We start from the raw sequence: 24818 nt of genomic DNA, 5'->3' as shown, positions 1-24818 counted from the left end.
CAGTCCATGCTGTTTCAGTTTATCAGCAGCCATGAAATGTGTTTTAATTACACTGAAATGATTAATTGTTCTTCATGGATAGTTCAGGCTGTTTCACAGAAACATGGTGAAGTCCGCATATGTGATTTCACTGATGCTAGATTCTGGTTGCATTGCATCTTGTTTGCACACTGGGCATGTTGAAGAAGTAGCAAGTGCAAAAGGGACTTAAAGTACAACAGCACTACCTTTCTAATATTGAGAATTATTATTTTCAGATGTAGCTGGAAGATCTTTAGGCTGAGAGTAGAATAAACAATAGTAGAAGCAGCTAAATGAAGACCAAGATTTAAATCAAAATGGAAGTGTGTATGTATGTTGAAGGGCCAGGTTTCTGTTCCCATTTCCCTGTGTCAGATTTCCCTGAATACTGACAGAAACAGCAAAATCCAGTTTCTTTTATGTCAGCAGGTAGGAGGTTGCCATGCAGGGGAATATCACAGCCATCCAGTGGTTGGGTCTCTTCTGTATCTTTGTCCTCCAACAATTAGCTGCAGTTAGTCCAACAGGGCATTCATCTTGTCATGTAGAACCCCAAACAGCTGGATTGCTGCCTGCCTTCAGGCTTCAGTGTGTTGTGGAAGGGTGGTTGGTGCTGATGCCCATTCCTCTTGCGTTGGATTAGAGGGGACTAATGTGGTAGGGAAGCAGAAGGGACACTGTTTTTGAAGCCTGGTTCAGATTTTGCTGCTGCAGCTGGGGAGGAAGAAGGGGAGCAATATGTACTGTTCAACTTGCTTACTTTCAATATGTTTCAGATTTATATTTAGAATGAGAAGATAGTGAATGGACATCTGCAGCCTAACCTGGTGGACCTTTGTGCTGCTGTTGCAGAACTGGATGATAAGGTACTGCCAGTGAGTTAACATAAGGAAATGCACTTAATCTGGTTTCAGCTGTGATTAACAGCCTGCTGACATCAGTGGAAAAATACTGATATTGCCAAAAAAAATTGCATGGCTTCACAGAAAACACAGAGCCAATACCGGAATTGTCTCTAGTACAGCAGGACCCACCTATGATGTACTTGGTCATGGAGAAAATTTCTTAACACAGTGAAAAAGAAAAGATCCTGGTTTCACTGCAGTGTCCCATCATGAGCGATGAGCTGTTGGGAAAAAAAAAAAAATATTGCTTTTCATTTTAAATGGGTTCTGTTGTATTTGGTTTTCAAAATGTGATCTCTTAATACCTTTTGAATGTATTTTAGTTGTAGGTGAAGGGTCTTCAATTAGACCCTGCTAGAGCTGAAATAGGCTCCCTTATCAAAGTGTAAAGCCCCTAGGATTGACTTTAAACCAATGATCTGCCCGCTTTTTTCCACTCCTTTAATTGCATTGTTTTGATCCACTCCAAAACAAACCCCAAAATGCACAAACCTGGCCACCTTTGACAAATGTCTGGAGGAGAATACTGCAGGAGGGTCAAGTCATGAAAAAACTTAGCAAATGTGGAAAGCAAAAAGCTGTTCAGAAGCTGAGGGGAAAATGCTTCAATCAGATCTGAATTACAGATGTGCATCTTTGCTTTGAACAGCTGTGTTCATTTTTCTGGGGACAAGATGGTGAGTTTGAGTGTTCTTGCTGCTTTGAAGCACTGAGATCAAACACCTGCCCTTGCTGAAGCTAACAGTGCTACTTGTCAGTTTTGCTGTTGCAGCAGGGATGCCCTAGTCCTGCAGACACTGATAAGATCTTGTCCTTGTAAATGAGCAGACCTGGATGGCTTTCAACCTTTTTTCAAAACTGAGTCTTTTCCCAAGTGATCAGTGTCCTTTAGATATTTCTTTGTGCACTTAATAGCACAGCTTTCCAATGGCAGCCAGAGAAATTGCTTACTTGAAAAGCTGATGCTACTGTGGTATTTATTGAGTAGGAATTCTGAACTGGAAATGGGCAAGGAGGCTGAGCACCAAGTACACAGCCTAGGTTTGGAAATCAGTGTTGATCCTGGGTGACAGTGGCAGGTTGACGTGGTTTAAACCCAGCCGGTAACTCAGAACCACGCAGCCGCTCGCTCACTCCCCTTCTTCTTCCCCCCTGCCCCGCTCCTAGAGGGATGCAGAGGAAAATTGAAAGAATGTAACTCTCATGGGTTGAGATAAGAACAGTCCAATAAATAAAGTATAATACAAAACTGCTACTACTACCACTAATAATAACAAGGGAAAAAACAAGGGGAGAGAATATAAAACTAAAAGGGGAACAGAAAAAACCAAGAATAAACACAAGTGATGCACAATACAATTGCTCACCACCCACCGACCAATACCCAGCCCGACCCGAACAGCAATCTGGGCCTTACAGCTAACTCCCCCCATTTGATATACTGGTCATGACGTACTGTGGTATGGAATACCCCTTTGGCTAGTTTGGGTCAGGTGTCCTGTCTCTGCTTCCTCCTGGCTTCCCGTGCCCCTCCTCACTGGCAGAGCATGAGACTAAAAGTCCTTGATTGGAGTAAACTTTACTTAGCAACAACTAAAAACATCTGTGTGTTATCAGCATTGTTCTCAGACTAAAGACAAAAACACAACACTGCACCAGCTACTAAGAAGGAGAAAAATAACTGTTATACCTGAACCCAGGACAGTATCTACCCCTCATTCACGTCATGCTCAGATCCCATATTTTCTTCAATATACGCATGACATCCTAGTCTCTAAATTGGAGAGACATCAATTTGATAGATGGACCACTCGGTGGATCAAGAACTGGCTCGATGGCCGCACACAAAGAGTTGTGGTAAATGGCTCGATGTCCAGTTGGAAACCTGTAACGAGTGGTGTCCCTCAGGGATCGGTGTTGGGACCGGTCCTGTTCAACATCTTTGTCGGCGACATGGACAGTGGGATTGAGTGCGCCCTCAGCAAGTTTGCCGACGACACCAAGCTGTGTGGTTCGGTTGATACGCTGGAGGGAAGGGATGCCATCCAGAGGGACCTTGACACGCTTGTGAGGTGGGCTGATGCCAACCTTATGAAGTTCAACCAAGCCAACTGCAAGGTCCTACACCTGGGTGGGGGCAATCCCAGGCACAGCTACAGGTTGGGTGGAGAAGAGATTCAGAGCAGCCCTGCAGAGAAGGACTTGGGGGTGTTGGTTGACGAGAAGCTTAACATGAGCCAGCAGTGTGCGCTTGCAGCCCAGAAAGCCAACCGTATCCTGGGCTGCATCAAAAGAAGCATGACCAGCAGGTCAAAGGAGGTGATCCTGCCCCTCTACTCTGCTCTTGTGAGACCTCACTTGGAGTACTGCGTACAGTTCTGGTGTCCTCAACATAAAAAGGACATGGAGCTGTAGGAGCAAGTCCAGAGGAGGGCCATGAGGATGATAAGGGGGCTGGAGCACCTCCCTTATGAAGACAGGCTGAGAGAGTTGGGGCTGTTCAGCCTGGAGAAGAGAAGGCTGCATGGAGACCTCATAGCAGCCTTCCAGTATCTGAAGGGGGCCTACAAGGATGCTGGGGAGGGACTCTTCCTTAGGGACTGTAGTGGTAGGACAAGGGGTAATGGCTTCAAACTTCAACAGGGGAAGTTTAGATTAGATATAAGGATATAAGGAAGAAGTTCTTTACAGTGAGGGTGGTGAAGCACTGGAATGGGTTGCCCAGGGAGGTTGTGGATGCTCCATCCCTGGCGGTGTTCAGGGCCAGGTTGGACAGAGCCTCGGGCGACATGGTTTAGTGTGAGGTGTCCCTGCCCATGGCAGGGGTGTTGGAACTAGATGATCTTAAGGTCCTTTCCAACCCTTAATATTCAATGATTCTACACCATCACTTTTTGTCTCATATATATATATATACGCACGCACACAAACACATGAAGAGACAAATGTCATTCCTTAGTCCATGGACCATCCCTATAAAGTTTGCTGAGTTCAGTATGTAGTGTCAGGCTTCATCTGTTGTAACAGTCTTTCAGGGCAGGAGAGATGGTGTCTAGTGCTGGATCGTTACCTGCTCACGCCACCGCTGAACTCGTCTGGTCACTGCTGAGCTCATCTGGTTTCATCAAAGTTCATTCTTTGCTGGGGCAATGATCGGAAGGAAGTCAGTGTCAGTCGATGGCGACCTGAGGACAGTTCTGCTGCTGCTGGCTTTTCCCATGACTTTATTCTCTGATGATGATCATGACAGCACATATCTTCTTTTCAAAGCCCAGAGTGGTAGAGATGGGCATCTAGCTGATGGCTATAGAAGTGTTACACAGCAGGCAACAGCATATAATTGAGTTCATTGGCTGATGGTAGGGCTGTTTTTCCACCCCTGAGGCAGTCAGTTCCAAGTGTACTGGACGCCCCTCCAAGTGAAAGCGAACTCTGGCCTGTGCTCTACTGCCAAATGAGAAAAATGCATTGGCAATATCATTTGTGGCATCCCACTTGGCTGCCTTTGACTCCAGTTCATATTGAAGTTCTAGCTTGTCTAGTACGGCAGCACTCAGTGGTCATGTGACTTCATTCAGGCCACAATAGTCTACTGTTAGTCTCCACTCTCCATTAGACTTTTGCACTGGCCATATGGGGCTATTAAAGGGAGAGTGGGTCCTGCTGATCACTCCTTGGCTCTCCAGTCTACGGATCAGCTTATGGATGGGAATCAAGGAGTCTCGGTTGGTGCGATATTGCCACAGGTGCACTGTTGTGGTCACGATTGGCACTTGCTGTCCTTCGACCTTCAGCAACCCCACAACAGAAAGATCCTCTGAGAGACCAGGCAAGGTGGACAGGTGCTTCATTTCCTCTGTCTCCAAGGCAGCGATACCCAAAGCCCATTGGTACCCTTTTGGGTCTTTGAAGTACCCTCTCCTGAGACAGTCTATGCCAAGGATGCATGGAGACTCTGAACCAGTCACAATAGGTTGCTTTTGCCACTCCTTCCCAGTCAGGCTGATTTCAGCCTCCAGTACAGTTAACTCTTGGGATCCTCCTGTCACTCCAGAAATACAAATGGATTACACCCCTTGATACCTTGATGGCATCAGGGTACACTGTGCACCAGTATCTACTCAAGCCTTATACTTCTGTGGGACTGATGTGCCAGGCCATCTGATCCACACAGTGCAGTAAACCTAATTGTCCCTCTCCTCCACCTGGCTGGAGGCAGGGCCCCTCTAATAGTGATCATAAGATTGTCCTCTTATGTGTTGTAGAAAGGGATTAATATTCCTTATCACAGGAGCTGGAGTAAAATCAGCTCTTCCACTCCATCTGGGAAGCTGCTCCACCAAAGACTGGAGCAGCAGCTTTCATGGGAGGATCATCCTTGACCATTGTTCTCCTCTTCAATTCACACACCCTTTCCTCCAGAACTGCGGTAGGTTTTCTATCTCACCTTCTCATGTCTTGTCTGTGATCCTGCAGGTAAAACCATAGGGTGGCCCATGTTGTCTACCTCCTATATCTTCTCTCTCAAGCAATAGGGTGCCTTCTGTTAATAGCTGAGACGCGGGTTGGTACACGTGAGTAGCTGGATAGATCGTCTCTCAATTGTTTGAACTCCTGGGACAGTTTTTCCACAGCTGAAATGATGGAAGGGGTGAGATTTTCTTCAAACTCTCGGAGTTGATGAGTCAGTTCATCCACTGTTGGTGCTGCTGCCTCACTCCAGGTCATTGATGCCAATGAGTGGGCATATGATGATGGTGCACTCCGTGTAAGTTTCCGCCACATGGGTCGTGTACATTCGACTTCATCTGGATCTACAGGTGCATTCCCGGCTTCTGGCCTGTGACAGATCATCTCTAGAATGGCTGATTCCCTCAGGAACTGGATGCCTCTCTCTATCGTGGTCCACTTGGCTGAGCGACACATAATATCATCCTTTTAGGGACGCCTTTTCTTCACAGCTGCCAAGATCCACCTCCAAAGGCTGAGGGCTTGTTTCTCTTTTGCAGTCGCTTTGTCAATTCCTCCTTCCCTAGCAAGTGATCCCAGCTGCTTGGCTTCCCTACCTTCTAGTGTCCCAGCATTGGAGCAACCAGGTGATGATGTGCTCCCCTGGAAGATGGCAGAAATCTTTTCCCTTGTTCTGCAGCTCGGTCAAGGTATGGAGTCGAGAAGTCACCTCTTCTTCTTCCTCTTCCCCTGATTCCTTTAGTAATAACTCTCGTTCAGATGCTGTCCCCTGTAGTACACGCGTTGGGTCTTCATCGTCCCTCATTACAGGAGTTGTTCCTTGTGCCTCTCGTTTGCTTTTCCCCTTGCTTTTAGGGGCAACCGATATTGGCACAGATTGGTCCTTTGGATCAGCTTCAGTGTCTATCACTGTGGTTGGAGTTGCTGCAGTGTTTGTCACTGGAGTTGGTGTGGGTGCAGTGTCTTTTAGCGGGGTTTGAGTAGCTGCTGTGCTTGTCACTGGGGTTGGGGTAGCTGCTGTGCTTGTTTCTTTGGATCTATCTGCTGCGTTGTCTGTTGCTTTGCCATCAGATCCAGAGACATCTTTCTCCTGCTCCTTATAGATCAAGGCTCTGTAGGCATAGGCCAAACCCCAGCATGTTGCAGTCAGTTGTCCGTCTCTGGTATTGCCCAGATGACAGCACACCTTGTCTAAGTGTTCTACTAATTTTTCCCGATTTTGCACTTGTTAAGGGATTAAGTTCCAAAGCACTGGAGGGGCTCACTGGCTTAAGTGCTTGCCCATACAATCCCACACACCCTGCCACTCATGACTGTCCAGCCTCAGGGAAAATCTCTTGGTGGTTCTCTTAGATCGTCTTTTAACCTTAGACAAGACCTGAGCCCGACCCTGCTTAGCTTCCAAGATCAGATGAGATCAGGCAATCTCAGGGTGGTACGGCCATGGGTAAAGCACATGCAGTATATGCGGCAACATGCTGATTCCCAGCAAAAGGAGCAGGCAGGTTTGAAGGCTATCCAAAGGATATTCGAAACCTTTAGAATTCTCAAATGCTGCTGTAAATAGCCTGGTGGGGGAGCGGAGGGTGTGAGGGGATGTCCCCTTCCTAGGTTGACCCTCAGAGGGGGGAAAAAAGTGTAATTGTTAACAGTTCCCATTACATGCCCTCAAAGTATAGAGGTGATGACCATGCTGAGAATGCATACCAGACCGGTTTCAAGATCAATGAGTCAATTGTATTACAAGTCAATACCATAAAGCACAATGAAACAAGAACCTTAGTCCAGGCCCCGAAGTTGATAAACAATAAAACAGCAAATACTGGCTGCAAGTAAGGTGTGACATGCTGAAACTCCGATATCAAGCACAACAACTCTGAGAGCAAATAAATCAACATTGTGATGAGTGACCGTTAATCTGAAACAATGAGTGCTTATCACAAATATGATTAGACACACTCTGGTCAGATCTGTCATTATCTCACTGTCATGTTTTAAGCCCAGCCAGCAACTCAGAATCACACAGCCACTCATTCACTCCCCCTCTTCTTCCTCCCCACTCCTGAGGAATGGGGAGTAGAATTGAAAGAATGTAAATCCCACGGGTTGAGATAAAAACAGTCCAATAACTAAAGTACAATACAAAACTACTACTACTATCACTAATAATAATGATGATAAGGGAAATATCAAGGGGAGAGAATATAAAACTACAAGGGGAAAGGGAAAAAAAAAAATAAATCCAAGTGATGCTCAATACAATTGTTCACCACCTGCCGACCAATATCCATCCCAACCCGAGCAGCGATCTGGGCCTTCCGGGTAATTCCCCACAGTTTCTATACTGGGCATGACGTGCTGTGGTATGGAATACCCCTTTGGCTACTTTGGGTCAGGTGTCCTGTCTTTGCTTCCTCCCAGCTTCTTGTGCCCCTCCTAACTGGCAGAGCATGAGAGACTGAAAAGTCCTTGTTTGGGGTAAGCATTACTTAGCAACAACTAAAATATTGGTGTGTTGTGAGCTTTGTTCTTAGACTAAGGTCGAAAACGCAGCACTGCGCCAGCTACTAGGAAGGAGAAAAATAACTGTTACAGCTGAACCTAGGACATTATTATAACAAGATTGTTCCAGAAACTTTAGTGAAGGCACTGTCATTTTCATTACAAACATTTTAATGATACACAGTATAATTGACTTATGTGGGTTTTATTACAGCTGTTAAAAGGTACTGTGCCTGCAGATTTGACAAACAATGTGAAAAAAACAAAGTCTAGGAGAATGCTTTATTGATTCAGTTCTGTAAAATTCTCTACAAGAGGGTACAAGAAATAGAATGACAGATAACATTATAACAGTACTTCATGATAAAGATGAAAGTGTCTATCCTGAAAGACTCCATGGTACAACAACCTGCTCACTTTTTAGTTATTCACCCAAAGTGTTCCTAAGACTTTGTGAGCTCTCTTTTTCTGAAGTGAAGAAGTAGCAGTCAGACAAAAATGGCTCATCTACCACAGTATTTACACACCCCTAAAGAGGCTGTCATCCTGCACTTTAATTACACGTTTAAATTCACGTGTGCAAAATCTTGACCTAGAGATGTAAATAGAAAGTGCAAGAAATATCAGCCAGTGCTTACTGTCACTATGCTTTTACTGTGAATGTGCACCTATTTAAATTGATTTGTGTCCAGCTTTCCTCATGCAGGTTTCATGTCTTTTCTGTCAATGTTTTTTTTACTTTTTTTTCCCCTTAGACTGTCTCCTGCTGTTACCATAAAAGTCGGTCGGAGAAACTCTCTAAGACTCAATTTGGAGTTTTAGAAAGCAGCATTCTTTATTGCAGCGCTGGGCGCACACACAAATCATTTCGCAAAGCTGAGCGCACCCACTCCTTGCCGGCAGCAGCTGTATATTTAGCATACTCATGCATATTCACAGCTTTTCCAGGAAACTATTTACATATTCATGAGATTTCTGTGAACTAAATATAATATTTGCATTCTAATTACGTATGTGCTTTCTTGCTGAGTGGGGTTCTCTGGTGGTCGCCGATAGTCTTCCTCACTGTGTTTACTGAATGACCTCAGTGCTTGTGCATGCTCGCAAGGTCCTAGTGCTGAGTTAGCAGTTGTCCTTGCTTCTATTCTGTTCCAGTCTCTGCTATCTTGAAGGCTGGCATCCTTGGTCTTATTTACTGTCTCCTTAGTTGTTATCAGTCCTGTGATATTCCTTCCCCCATCAGCCAAACATTCCTTTCTCTCTACGTGTTAGCAAGTTAGAACAGTTTGCTGTATTCTATGTTAGTTTAAAGCCACACACACTATTGTTAGTTAAAACCTATGATTTAAGCCTACACCGTCACAGAAAATAAACTGCATCTTCACCACAGATGAGCTCTGAGAAATAACAGACCCCTACAAAAGGGCTGTTTACTGTATTATTTGCCGTTGTGACATTACAGATAACCAGAGTGAATTTGCTGATAAAACAGAAGATTATCTTTGGCTAAAATTAAGTGTGGTGTTGGGGTTGTGTTGGTGTTTGTTATTTTCTTTAAGAACAGGTCTAAATGGTATTGCATTTCTGCAGTGCTCTGCTAACCTCCCTGCTTCTAGGTGGGGTGTTCTGCATCAGTGTAATGCATACAACTTGACCTTGGGGATAGTGAAAAGCTGGGAACCTGAGTCCCAGGGCTGCTCCATTGCCCTCTGTGCTCTCAGGTGTTAATTTGGGGACATTTGTCTTTGGAAGTGTCATGTTCTACATTTGACACTGATCTTTGTCAGCTGTTTTTACAAGTAGTGGTATCTTACTGAGTTGAGGATCCTTTTGAATTTTCTTTTCTGGATGGATTATGGCTGAAATGTTGGTGTCCATTGGAAGAAAACACTGTCAATGTCTACTGCAGTCCAAAGTCCTTACAGTTTTGGTGGGGGCATGATAGGTACTGGTCAGTACCCATTTCTCCCCTTTATCCGAAAGAGGGAGTAGAATGATGTATTTGTTAAGACTGGGTAAAAAAAAATGCTGCTTTTAATTACTGCTTGAGTATTCAGAGTCCCAGCATCGGAGTTTGATGGCATGGACAGATAGAGAAGGACCCCTGGGTTATATCTGCATGGATTTCTGCTCTTGCTACGTTAGAGATCTTTGCTTCCCAGCAGTGGATCAACCTGATGTTGTGACTAGAAGTAGTTTCTGACTAGTTGGTCAAATCTTAGGAGGGGCTTCAGATGGAACAAATATCTTCCAAGTGCATCCCTTGTGCAGGGTGAAGTTGAAATATCTGTGCTTTTTTTTTTTTTTATGGCTTTTTTAGCTGAATCAGGTGTGTTTTGATGATGATGGTGCAAGTTCTCCACAAGACTGACTAACATTATCACAGTTCCAGAAGCAGCTGCTAGAAGACTATGGTAAGAAACCAGAGAGATGTATTACTTGGGGCTCTGCTTTTCTGCTTAGGGCTCTTTCCAATTTCTTGCTTCCCTAAAGCAATGGCAGATTTCAGGAAGACATGATGAATGAGTTCTGTCTGTTCCCAGCAATCCAGAGTGAATATTCATCTGTGAACAACACTGCTGCTGTTTGTACTTTATCTGTACTAAATTATGGATTGATTTCTCTCACCATAAATATGCTAAGGTCTTTTAGGAAAACTCCCAGCTTCTGGAATACAGAATGGAAAAGCAATCATTACCTAATGTAGGCATTTCCAAGGCTTTTCTCCATGTGCATCTTGTTCATTGTTTCCCTTAAATTCAAGTAATTTTGGGGGGACCCAAATCTCAGTTCCTTCCACTTCAGAAAGTTTTAGGAACATCCACAGCCCAAGAGAGTACCTTTTCCCATAATCATCTTCTAATTAATCAAAATGAGCTCACTTGGACTATCCAAAACATACAGAATTTGATTCCCCACAGACTTCTAGTTTGGAGCATCACTCACACCCAGATAAAAAAGTGTGGAAAAGAAATACAATAAGCTACTATTGATGTCACTGAATAGGAAAATCCAGGTTTTTAACATTATTTGTACCTCTTGGCATAAGTATAAATGAAGATAAAAACTTGTGGTCTTTAGAGAATCTATTGCATCTATCAGAGTTGATGGTTTGTTGTCTTAAAGAACAAAGGAGCTTTTTTGAGTAACTGTTTATTCTCTTTCACTTCCTCAGTATGTCTTTATGCTGTGGTCTTTCATGATCTATTTGCAGTGGAACAGTTATAGATAAGGCACTGGTGTGTGATTAAATATTCACTTTTGTCTAGGGTGTTTATTTCAGTTGGCACTAAATAAACAATAATGATGCACCATGACAGGAAGCATTCCCTGTCAGTGATCTCTTATTGCAAAATCATTTTCACTTATGCTCTGTGTGTATTGTGGGATTGTTTTGGGTTTTTTTTCAGGTGAATCACATTTTGCAGTGAACCAGCAGCCTTTTCTCTACTTCCAAGTATTGTTCTTGACAGCATAGTTTGAAGCTGCAATTGCTTTTCTCTTCTGGATGGAGTGCTTGCATTGTCATGCTGTTCATGTTGCCTTGGTCCTGTTTGAGTTAAAATTGCTCCTGAAATCTTCTGGGCAGAGCACGCAGCTATGTAAGTCCTGCATGTTTACTTGACAATAAAGGAATATTTTCTGAGCCATTAGAGTACCCTGTAGACACTGCAGGTCTATATAATTGATCAAACAAACAGTGTTTATCAGCACAATCTCCTAAAAGTTAATTGTTTTAGTTGCATTAGAGCTCTGGATCATGGCTCTGGCTAATTTGAGGTGAAGATAAGAGAAATGATACCTGGCATTAGATTCTCTGATGGTGTTGTTTCTGACATTGCAGTAAGCCACAAAGCTGGTGACCCTCCTGGTGTCAGGCGTCTGAATTTTGTGCAGCTTTTGATGCTTTACACCTGTAAGTTTGATTCAAAGGATCCAAGGGAAGCTCTGCAGTATTTTTACTTTCTCAGGTAGGAGCTAATATATGTCTCTAGATTTTCTCCTAGCTATTGAGAATAATTAAATATCTGAGAAGTCCTCCAAAACAGGAGTACCTTCCTCCTTCCCTTTCTTTTATAGGAATGAGAAGGACAACCAAGGAGAGAACATGTTCTTGCGTTGCGTTAGTGAAATAGTAATTGAAAGCAGAGAGGTATGTTTGGCCATGTTTTGCCTTCCTCACTTAAACTGGCATTCATTTCTTCATTGAAATCTTTATCAGGCAGGACAGTCTGAAACAGATTTTACTCTTTCTGCCTGATGCAGATGTAGATGATGGGAGATCTCACAATGACCATGTGTTTAAGATATTTAATAACTTTCTTTTTCCTGTTGTTAATATATAAATAGTCTTGACATCAATCACTTTTTTATTCATCCATGACTGCATCTTTGTACTTAGTAAATATATTGTGAAATATGTGCAATTCATTCCTCTGTTTTTGTTTCCTTTTTCTTTACATCTGTGTGGATATAGTTTGATATGATTCTTGGAAAGCTGGAAAATGATGGGAGTAAGAAGGTGAGTTGACAATTTAAATTTTATATAAAAAGTACAAACTGTGTGTGATTTCCAAGGTAGTCATGAGGCTATCTTGCTTTTATTTTTCACTAGCCAAATTATTACTGTGTTTGAATACATACAAGTTCTCCAAGAATGAGAACCTTTTACAGGATAATCTATGACCTGCCCAACAGAAGGCAGATCAGGAACTGCAGGGCAAAGAGTGTCCCTGCAGACAGCCAGTGTAACTAAAGAAACAAATGGCATCAGGTAACTTCAGCGAGGTCAGAATTTAATTTTTACAGTAGGAAATGGAATTTAGTACACAGTAGTAAAAAGTAATTAGTAAAAATGGCTTGCTTGCGGGTGGGAGATTGTTCTGTTAACTGAGGTGTGCATATGAAAACTATCTATGTGACATTATCCTTATTCACCTCAGAGGAGAAATGTACTGCATCTCATTACAAATTCTTGTAGGGAAGGGAGCAAGGGCTAACAGACTCCAGACATAGCCACAACTGATCTGTCCTCTCCATATAGATGAGGGCGAGTATTGGATCAAATAGCAGCCATTTTTAGCAGTGATGGGCTTTACTTCTGCTGTAAAAGCAGTAATCTAAAAGTAAAATATAAGCTTACATGGTCAGAAGATAAAGGAAACCTTAAGGTTTCACCTGAAAAGAGGAGAGCACGTGAATTTTAGATAATCAGTGAAGGCTTCCTGTTTGCTGTGGCAACTTTGGGAGCTTTCTGTGTAAAGCAGACTCCAGAATTGTTTAAATCTTAATTTTAAGATTAGGGCTCATGCTGCAAACATTGTGACTGTCAAAAAAAAAAAAAAAAAGGGATACACACACGAAAGTTATTTATGGCACAATTTTCTTTTAGATGTTTTTGTTGTGTCAGTTTAAAAGCAGTGAGATTGCACACATGAGAGCAAGGTAACTCGGTCGTCTTTATAAATATTTTTTCATTTTACAGTTCTTTGTAAAGTAGTTTTTAGATTATACCATTCACTAACGAATCCTGTTTTCTTGACTTTACTCAATTCCCTTTAAATGTAAATGTATTCTTGTGGTATGAAACCAGCAATCTTAGTTATAAAATAAATTCTTCTAGATGATATAGTCTTATTTTTACATCCTCGACTACAGGAAAATCCTTTCCAGATATCCTTGACTCTTTCTTTTATTCTACTTGTGCTTATTGTTTCTTTTAAAATTCTTGTCACCCTTTCATTTATCCATGTAAGATTTCACTTACAACCTGTCTTGCCGATATACACAAGCAGCATCCCTGGAGACCCTGGCACATTATATACTGAAGTCTTTTGTGCTTTCTTCTCCTCTTAATGTGTCATCAGCAATTAAAGTAATTTAGAATTTGACCCATTATCAGGGTCATTTTGAATGAATGAGAATCTGCAGATGTCTCAGTGCTGACTCTGGGAGAAAGTCTCTCACAAGAGCTCTTTCTGTTTTTGACATGTCCCTTTTGCGTGTTCCCATGGAAATGTACAGGCCATTCTAATCATAATCCAACATGTAAAATATTCATTGCCTTGACAGAATATTAAGGAGGTTTTAGACATTCTGATTTCTCTTCTCTCCTTTTGTTTTTGTCTCACCTCTTTAGCCTGGAGCGATAGGCAAGTTTACAAGTGACACAAACCCCATTATCAACAAAGTGGCTTCTGTAGCAGAAAATAAAGGATTGTTTGAAGATGCTGCAAAACTCTATGACCTTGCAAAGGTAAATATCTTCTGTGTGCTGCCTTAAATATGTACCTGGTTCACAATTTTTTTCCCAAACATTTTCCCTGTGATTAGGAGGTTAAATTTAATCTCAGAGATTGAATTGCCTTTACTCCATCCCTGGCAATGTTCAAGGCCAGGTTAGACAGGGCTTTGAGCAACCTGGTCTAGTGGAAGGTGTCCCTGCCCATGGCAGGGGGGATGGAACTAGATGATCTTAAGGTCCTTTCCAACCCAAACCATTCTATGATTCAAGCAGATTTTTTCTGCTGCTGTTAAAGCAGAGCCATTGGCTGCATGGAGCAGGGTTTTGGTGAGCAATCCCAGATGGTTTGCGCTCCAACCTATTCTGATTTAAGACATCCTGGTTCTTGAAAGTTGTGGCCTTTTGAAGAGATTGCCCCATGCATGATTTTATTCTGGCTAGTGAAGTTATTTACCTGGAGTGTGCTTTTCCAATTTCATAGATGTTGAATTGAAGTCTAAAATAGCTGGGCTTTATAGTGAGTACTCTTCTTTCCTTTTGAAATATATTTGAAATAAAAATGGATACAACCATAGCTACTGTTTTAGAGGAAAATTAGGGGAAAACACTTTTCCACATGGGCCAGCAGCATTATGTTGCTCATAGCTAGTATGATCTTGACCCTTTATGGGAGGGAGTCATCTCTGAGCTTGCACTAGGCACCGCTGGCATGAGACCTTTCTGCTTTTTCAGTGAGATTAAAACACCAAGTCCCATCATGTTCCTTTTATCTGTGTGTAACTTTGATACCAACAGAACCCTGACAAAGTTTTAGAACTGATGAACAAGCTCCTCAATCCCATCATTCCCCAGATCAGCACTCCCCAGTTGAACAAGGAGCGGTTGAAGAACATGGCCCATTCCATTGCTGAGAGGTAAGACAAGGTGGGGGTATTAGTTCCTGACTTTTTGCTGCCAGGACTGTTGCATCCCCAGCCATGTATTTGGGAAGACAGAGAAGAGGTCAGAATTTACCCTGTCCTGCTCATTACAGCTTGCAGTACTGAAACCAGAAACATAATCTTCAGGGCCAGGGTAGGTAAATTCAGCAAGAAGCTTTATCTGTAGGTGAATCAGGAAAAGGGAATTGCAGGATTGCCAGCTGGAGACAGTCTATTAAGGAGCCATAAATATAGTGAATTGTATGTTTCAGATTATTTTTAAAGTTAAATATCATAACAGTTGCAGAATCATGGCACACAATTCACTTGTTTGAAATAGTATTAAGAAAGAGCTACAAAGTTCTGATCTACAACAGCAGAGCGGTGAGTTCAGTAGATGAACTTTATTTCAGTGCTGCTTTAATGAAAGCTAAAACAGGAATCTTAGAATCATAAAAAAGGACCTTAAGATCATTTAGTTCCAACCCTCCTGCCATGGGCAGGGACACCTCACACTAGACTATGTTACCCAAGGCTCTGTCCAACCTGGCCTTGAACACCGCCAGGGATGGAGCGTTCACCACTTATTTGGCCAACCTGTTCCAGTGCCTCACCACCCTCACAATAAAGAACTTCTACCTTATATCTAACCTGAACTTGCCCTGTTTAAGTTTAAACCCATTACCCCTTGTCCTATCGCTACAGGCCCTGATGAAAAGTCCTTCTCTGGTACCCTTGTAGGCCCCCTTCAGATACTGGAAGGCTGCTACGAGGTCTCCATGCAGCCTTCTCCAGGCTGAACAGCCCCAGCTTTCTCAGCCTGTCTTCATATAGGAGGTGCTTCAGCCCCCTGATCATCTTCGTGGCCCTCCTCTGGACTTGCTCCAATAAATGTTTAAACTGAGCTGGGTGTATGGCTAGTGTAACCAGTGGACCTCATTTCCACAGCCTGTTACTTCAGGAAAGTGCCATGTGGTGTTTAGAAAAGAGAGAGGAATGGAAGTGACCAAAAGGAATGTCACCTGCAGTGTCTGTGTGCTAATTAGGATATGTGTTTGAGACACACCAGTGCTGAAGATTCATTAGCAGCTAAAAGTTAAGAACAACCTGTTTTTAAAAGGATGTAATTGCAAAATAGCTTTGGGATTTTTAAAATCATCATCTTTTGGTGCAGTGACTGCCATGGACAATTCCTATATTTTACTAGAGCAAAATGTGGATATCTGTGGAAAATGTCTTACAGCTTTCCCTCAACCGTTCTGGTGTGAGAGAATAAAAATAAACCAAGCAGGCTTGCTGGCCCTTCAAAATTAGGAAGGCAAATACAGAAATGTATTGATTTCAGTCAAAGGCCTTTGCCTTTCTTCTTTTGACGAGTGGCATTTGCCAGTCATTCAGTCAGCCCTTGGTTCATATAGTCAGGCTGCTGACTGAGTGAAAAGTGGTGCCTTATTGACTTAGCAAGAACCTCATTTGGTAGCAGACATTAAGGAGAATTAAACCTATGGCTTGAGGTTAAGCTTCAGCAAAGGCTGTAATGGGCTTCATTTTGCTACTTGCTTTGATCTTGATGAGAGAGCTAAATATTACTGTTCAATAATGCCACTTTACAGCTGCAAACCTTCATGATTCTATGATTGCAAAGCTGGAACGGTTCTGATTAGCTCATCTTCTTGCCAATAAAATGCAATACAGGGCTCCTCATGTACTGTAGTACAGCACTGTAGCAGTGCAGCTTTCCTTCTGTGATGATTTTGGAATAGGGGAGACACCCAATAGAAAAGGCCAAGAGGCTGTGGCTTCCTCCTCTGTGTACTTGACCACTCTTGCCATTACCTTGAGGAAGGAGCTCCTTGTTGACCTTGTGCTGTCAGGAGTGAGAGCAGACAGCCCTCCATTTCATCCCCTAGCAAGTGCAGCTCAAGAGAGCACGCAGAAGCATCTAATCCAGTTTTAAGTCTTAACTTCTTGCCTGAAGCAGGTAGTTCTACTGGGGAATTGTCTGCTGTAAACCGGCATGTTAAATATGCTTGTACAGCGCTTGCCTTGCAGGTCTCTGGTTCCTGTTGCTGTTTTCCCCATGAATATGGAAAGTGTAAACATTTAAAAGGAAACAAATGCTGGATTAGATGGAAAACTAAAGTGAGTAAAAGTATTTTTTAAAAGCCACAGCCTGTGAAAATTCTGCCTCCTGGTTAAGGAACATTAAAGCTGTCCTTTGTTAGATGCCTTCTGTCCTTGTGCTGTATGTCTCTGCTTCCAGGAATTGCACGAGCACATTTATAAATTGTTGCCATGTTGCACAATAAAATTGTAAACCAATTTCTTTCAGGTACAAAGTTCAGGGGATAAGTGCAAAGAAATCCATTGACTCCACATTCTACCTTCTGCTAGGCTTAATCACGTTTTTTGATGAATACCATGCTGGTCACATTGACAGGACCTTTGATGTAAGTTTCAAGAGTTTTGTTTGAAGTGCAGCCTTCCTAATGCCCTTGAAAGCCCAGAATGTCTCAAATAAATAACATCACTTACTTAAAAGAAAAAACTATATTTAATGAGTGTCCACGACAATGAGTTAGAAGGTGCTGCAGTGCTATAGGAATTTAAAAAATGTGTTTCTCTCCTGTTGCTTAATAATCAGGAAGATCTTTCTGGAGCTATTTTGTAGATATTGAACAAAATATTCCTGCTGCTCAACAAAGTAAGGAGATAATAAATAACATTGAAATTATTTCTCTTGAATGGAATCAGGAACATTTCATTAACACTTCAAAACCATACTTCATTAATGTATGGTACATAGAACATTGATTATCTACCCTGATTCCTGCTTTTATTTTTGAAGATTATTGAACACCTAAAGCTCGTACCTCTTAGCCAAGATTGTGTAGAGGAGAGAGTTGCTGCCTTCTGGAATTTCAGCGATGAAGTAAGTAATGTCTCTTGGTTTTAGCTTCCAAAAACCTTTTGCTTTGTTAAAAGGATCTTAAAACCTGGTCAACCTTGTCATCTCATCATTCTTACGCTTTAGCAGGGACATAGGATGGGAATAATCTGCATTCATACAAGTTGGCTTGCAACTTTTTCTCCTTAGTGCTGCTTTTTGGAGCACTAGAATTCCCTACCCAGAAATCCTGTCTCCATTTGGCAGAAGGCATCCACAAATCTGAATCTCTCTAAACTTGCTGAGTTTGATTCAAGAATTTGGCATATTAAAAACTTTCAACTGTGCTGCTGACTTAGTTTTCTGTGCTCTTAATGGTCATCGAGCATTTGTATAGGGTCTGTGCTTCCTTCCCTCCAAATTTGAGCAATTCATGTATCTGGGTATTAGCAGATGTCTCAAAACTCTGGGTAACTTTTTTTACTAGGTGGTGCAGTCACAGCAGGGGTAACTATTAAATGTATGGATGTTCTATGAATAAATATCAACCATAGTTATCAGTGCTTGGTTTTCTGATGTTGTGTAGCAGAGGTAATGATTCTGTCAACCTACTCTTCATTACAATATGTCTTTATTTTTCTGCTTCCTTGTGAAGATCATGCACAATTTATCTGAGGTCCTGCTTGCAACCATGAATATTTTATTCACCCAGTATAAGAGGATGAAAGGCACAAGCCCAGCTACTCCTGCCAGACCCCAGCGGGTAATGGAAGACAGAGATTCAGTAAGATTATAATCCTCACTGTCTGACAAGTTTTCTACTTCCTTTTTCCCCTGGTTTCAAGGGATTGGGCTTCAAATAACTGTGAATCTCTAATGGTCTTGAATTTTTACTTGCTCAGTTACTTAGTCTTTGACTACTCAGTTTGCTTGGTTATTTATGAAAGAGTAGTCTCGAGACTAACTTCGGCTTTGTGTTAAGACAGGATATTGCTCTAAATGGCAGTGAGCTAATTAAGATATATTACACTATATATCCATCTCCTAGCAAGAGAAAACACGCATTCAGTTTGCTTCTTGGTGGGATCTTAAATGGTTAATGGATGTGGACAGTGCAGGGTCTCTAGGATGGTTGGTATTGTTGCCTTGACAACTGAACTGCTGTTTTTCCAGAACCTGGTTTCCACTCCTTTCACTTGAGTTAGTGCCTTGATCGTGCATAACTGATTTGTGGTGGAAAGGCTTCTTTGACTCCTCTCCTTGGCTTGCTTCTGTAGTGATGTGGGCTGATATTTTCAGAGTGTCCTTGGGCAATACACCCAGATGCTCAAGTACAGTCACTTGATGTGAATGGCTGTAGCAGTTTGCCTGTGGTGGTCTGCTGCTCTGCAGCTTCCAGGTGCAATGGTGTGTGATCCAGCTGCCTGGTTTAAATGGCTGACAACAGTGAGTTTGATGACACTAGCGCTAGAGTGCTGAAGCATCTCCCCCACCCACTGATAGGAGCCTGTGCCTTCATCAAGCCTCAAAATAGGCATCACTTAAAAGGCACAGCCAGATTTGCAGGCACTGGCTTGTCAACATGCTGTGTTGAGCAGAAGGGTTCTCAGCTTAGCTGCCCTCAGGTTTGGGCTTGTAGCTCTTGTTCAGTTGAAGCTGCCACAGGCACTTGAACACCAAGGCCAAACCACTCATCCCATTTTACAGATTAGGAAATAAATATCAACTTTTGAGAATGAAAACCAACTTGGGCCACAGACAGCTTTATTCCAGGCTTTGGTCATCTGCAAAAGTGCCTTTGATCTGTATATTGCAATATTGGTAAAAGTCTTAGCAGCATTTGTAAATTATATCAGAAAATGAAAGGCTCAAGTAATGATGCAGCTTTTGTCTTTGGGGTACAGTCTGTGTGAGAGCTACCGGATCCTGCCTGGCAACTGTGCTGGTACTCTAGATCAGCAACATTGGAGAGGGATGCATGCTGCTTGGGCTTCTCCCACCTTAAATTGTGCACGTGTGAAGAAGTCCCAGGCTAATGCAGCCTGTTACCTGCTCAGTGTGTTCACAAGGTTGGCGCTGAGCAAACAGCCTTAGCTCCCTGCTTTCCAAGTGAGCTGTTTATTTTGGTTTGGTGATTTCAGTCTTGTGCCTTACATAGAAGCATTTACCATCTCCATAGGGGTGGAATGCTGTCAGTTGTCATCTTGGTAGGAATACCAGGACCAAAGATTGCTGAGCTGATTTGCGATGGGATCAGCAGTGTTGCTGGCAGGAGTTTGTGTAGAAGGAAGCCACCATGGCATAGTATCATATCAACAGTGTGCCTGTCACCAGCATGCTCAGTGTGAGCGTGCTTCATAAACATGCTCTGTGCTCTCATGCTGTACATTTGTGGAGCTCAGCTGATGATGTGGCTTGCTAAAAACCCTTGAAAGTTTTCTTTTTTCAGGCTTCATGTTTTGTTAATCAAGCTTCTAACCTTGTGGTGGGATCTCATGGCAGCAAGGTATCAGTGGTGCTGGAGGCACAGGGCTTCTGAGTTGTGGGTCTCTGGTTGCCACGTGCAATAAAAGCTGCGCTTAACCGTCGAGAGGGGATAAGCACCTGCTGTCTGCAGCCAGGGGGGTGATAAGAGAATAGTGATGTGGCTGTAATGTCAGAAGGGAGCATAAATCTGCTAATGTAGAGTGTAGGGTTAGCTGGAGAGAAAAAATCTACAGCCCTGTAGCTCCCTGCTGCCTAAAGATTTTTAAATACCAGGCATGGGCACATGGAAGGTAGGGTAAGAATAGCTTTAGCATGTTCCCCTTTTTTCTTACCCTGAAGAATTTCCCCCAAGACTGCAGGAGCAGGGAATCTAGATCACTTCAGTGTCCCTGTCTGAGAAGCAAGTCAGGGGATTTTAGTGGTGGGACAAAATGAGGGCATTTTGAGTGTGAGAAGAGAGGTATTTTGTGGAGTATTGAAGGCACGGACTCAGGTCGGTGAGGATGCTGAGACAAACTTTATTACAATCAAACCCCTTTCATACCCTCATTTGGTACTTTCCTAACATGCCTGGGCATGCCACACTTAATCCCATTGGATTCTGTGAAAATCCCATAGATTAAACACGCGTACAATAGTCCAATCACAATGCTGATCACGCGCTGTTCACACGGCGACAGTTCAGTCTTCTTTCTTCACATCTGGCCTTCAATTAAAATTCCTTGTTACACTCCCTATTTTCAACATCCTGGCTTATCTGTTTCCCAAGGCTTATTTGGTATCAGGGCCTCATAGCTTGTATTCAGAGTGTTACTCAAGCTCATCATGCAGATCCCGTTGCCTTCACCTCCCACAGTATTTCTTCAACAAAATCTCCTCATTCACCTCAAGCAGATCCAAGCTTCTGCAGGCTGTGCTTGGTAAGAATTTTTCTTTAGACCTTCCCTGGAACACAAAGGCAGCTTTTCCTTTTTCCATTGGGAAGCAAATTTTAGGGGAAATTGGGCTCTTCCAGAAGTTTAACAATCATCTCAGCACATTGCCCAGTAGGCAGTGCAAGTGAAAAATGACCTTTTCTTGAATAGGTCTTTGAAATCCTGGGTTTTCTCTAGATCCATTGGAGAAGAGAGATTCAAATCCCTCTGTTCATCAGAAGAATTTGAAAAAATGAGGTAGTAGCTGTTTCTGAGTTTGAGGCTTATTCCATGTAGCAGGTAAGAGTCCCCCAGATTAGGAATACACGGCTCTCAAGTTTGCCCTCTGGAGTGAAGCACTGGTCTGCTGACCACCCTAAGAAGTGGGATCCTACTGTGATGGGCAGGGACTAGAGGAGCTTCAGCAGGAGCAGTGTGGACCCAGCACCAAGGGCAGGATGGAGAGGAATAGTACTGCTGGAGCCCCCTGAACCAGTAATGCTCTCTGCTAGAACAACTCCTGTCCCACTTCAGAGATGAAATGGGATTTATTTAGAAATGATCAGGCTTGGAGTCAGAGCTGGCATTTGATGCATTTTGTTTATTTCAAAATGAAGTTGCCTAAGCTATACTTTGAGTCTTTTTTTTTTTTTTTTTAATGTATATACATTAATTAGTTTTGGGAATGAGGGAGCAAAGTCCTGTCCCACTTGGCCTGATCCATTTTGTCATATTTCATATATCATATCTCATTTGTCCATATTTCAAGCAGAGATAGCAGCGAGCCCAGATTGCAGTGCTGGAAACCATGGCTGCAGCGACAGCCCTGACCCAGATGCCGTGAGTGCTTGACAGCAATGTCATCTGCTCCCTGCCCCGATCCGGGGTGGCAAACTCTCTGGAGCAGCCCAAGGGCATTATCTGAGTGGCAAAATTAGGTCATGAAAGGAATGAAATTCTTTTTATTTGTGGTTTTATTTTAAATCACAAGGGATTCAAACATTCATGAAGTAATTACAGCCAATAGAACATCTAGACCTCCAGGCCACTCTTAACCTCGGCAAACCTCTGTTTGTTCTTTCTCAAGTATTGTTTTGATTTTTAGTATCTTTGCTTTAGTATCATTGCTGCCACAAAGATAAAGGGAATGGTAACTCGGGCTGCTCCTGAGCCTGCCTTAGTCACAGTGGGAGGTTTTGCCTCTTAACATTTTAATTCCAAAGAGCTGGACACCTTGACATTTCTTTTTTTCCCCATCTACTACCTGTTTGACCTTGTTAACTAGGTGGTAATTTGCAGCTGGGAAACTGTCCTGGGAGCTTTGAGCAATTGGGTCAGTCTCAGGTTTGCTGCTTACTCCAGAGGCACTGCTGGTGTGCTATGCTGCCTCCTGGCATTCCTCAGCTGCAGCGCTTAAGGAAGGGAGGAGTGTCTCCCACTGCATTGCTCCTCTGCAGCTCCAGGTATCCATCCCTCCATCCACCCATCTTTGGCCAGACAGGAATACAGTGCAAGATGGGAACTCTGCTCTGTATTTCAGCCAGGCCACTGGGCTTTGTAGACAGTCACAGCTTTCCTTCAGATAGATAACGAAAATGGAACATTAAATGGCTGTGAGCTCAGTGATAAAGAAAACTTAATTTCTTGCCCCATGTGTGAAGTTGAAGGTTTTTTGCCTAGCTGAAGCAGTTGCATTTAGACAGTGTCTTGAAACAAGCAGATGAGCATCCCAGTTTTTCCACTGTCAGCCTCCAAAGCTCCTCCGTTGCTATTGCATAACCGACTGGTTTAACATCACCCTGGAAAAGGAGTAGAATTGCCCAGATGGGCCTCAGGGATGGTGTTTATAACTGTGGCCAACCATGTCATGGGCTTTGGTCACTTCTCAGTTTGTAAACTCCTGCTGTCAGATTTACCATCCGCACGCCTGTAGCACCCAAAGCTGCTCTAGCTTTCCCTGCAGTCGGTAGATTAAAGGAAGGTTTGACCAGCAGGATCTTCTAGTGCAGTAATTTAGAGATGCTTAATATTTAAGAAGAAAACACTGTGAGCAATCAAAACAGTCTGCACAGTTTTCCTTAGGGATGCAGGCTTTTTGTGTTCTCCTGACCTCTACCAGTTACAGGAATTATTTTCCTTTTAATTTACTAATGGTTTTAACAAACTAACCAATTATCCCTGAATTCCTTCAGCTGTTACATAGCCTTCTCAAGAAGGGATTTGGTTACTTTAGGCAAAGGTCTTTGGGTGTACTTGGTACATCTGCTTTCATCATGTTCTGGAATGAAGAGCCTTTAAAGATGTTGGCATGTTGTTGGGATGCTGGAGACCTCTGGGCACATGTGGAACCACTGGTTTGTTTCTAGCTTCTGTTTTGAGAGTGTTAATGCTGCCTTTCAGCAGGGTCAGCTTTAGACTTTGCAAGGTGGGAAGGAGTCCTCTTGCCTTGGGAAAGCCCACTTCATACAGAAATGACAAGATTGCTGTAGTACAGCAATGCCCCACATTGTCAAAATGTTTTTTCCTGGGTAATTTTAAATCCAAACGTGGAGGTACATTATCCAGAGAGCAGCTCTAAGAAATAAAGATTACATTTGCTTGTTTGAAAAGGCAAGTGTTTAACTCATGTCTAACTCAGCTTTCCTTGTGGGTTTTTGATGCTAAAGTAACCAGACTATTTTTCTGGTTTTTAGCAACTTCGATCTCAAGCCTGCACACTGATCACATTTGCTGGAATGATCCCTTACAGGGTGTCAGGAGACACAAACGTGAGACTGGTGCAAATGGAGGTCCTTATGAATTAGCAGAGAAGCTTTTGCTCAGGGTTGCAGCAGCCTGTGCCTGTCTTTAGTACTGGTGGGACCAGTATCATTTTGTATTCTGTATTTTTTTGATGGAAATAAATTTCTTTGATTTATATTTGGTTTTGACATTTTCATTTTCACTGATTTTTTTGTGTGTGTGTGGTTTTATGCTTTTATTAATTTTATTTTAGATTGGTTTCTATTTAGAAAATTATTCTTGCTTATTAATGGACTATGCAGAGGAAGAAGTCATAGATCTGCAGCAAGGAGTTGAAAGAGCAATTTTGTAGCAGAAGAGAAAGTCGAGAAGAAAACTTTGATTTAATGCTTGCTGAACATACGGCTTGGAAATTAGGGGGGTTTTGTTCTTTTAATGCATGTTAAATGTTGAAAACCTGTTTCTGATACACCACATGCTGTCAGTCCATGACATTGTCGTGTGGTGTATGTGTTCATGTGGTGCAGATGAGCTCTGTGTGCTGCAGAAATCCTTTATGCTTAACAGAGTTTAAACTCTCAGGTCAGTGTCTCAGATGTGCACAGCTCTGTGTATCCTGGAGCTCAGCCAAAGCTTTTCATAGAATCATAGAATCAACTAGGTTGGAAAATACCTTTAAGATCATCAAGTCCAACCATTAAAGTTAGACCTTAAACCATGAAGTCC

General features: G+C 42.7%; 1 pseudogene; it reads left to right on the top strand.

Annotated features, from left to right (window-relative positions):
* Positions 1 to 24257, top strand: part of LOC115619015 — a 92766-nt pseudogene extending 68509 nt beyond the window's left edge.
* The last annotated feature ends 561 nt before the right edge of the window (positions 24258 to 24818 follow it).

The sequence above is a fragment of the Strigops habroptila genome, chromosome W (assembly GCF_004027225.2).
Source record: "Strigops habroptila isolate Jane chromosome W, bStrHab1.2.pri, whole genome shotgun sequence".
NCBI lineage: Eukaryota > Metazoa > Chordata > Aves > Psittaciformes > Psittacidae > Strigops > Strigops habroptila.
The sequence above is the reverse complement of the archived record's forward strand: the minus strand, read 5'-3'. Positions and strand labels throughout refer to the sequence as shown.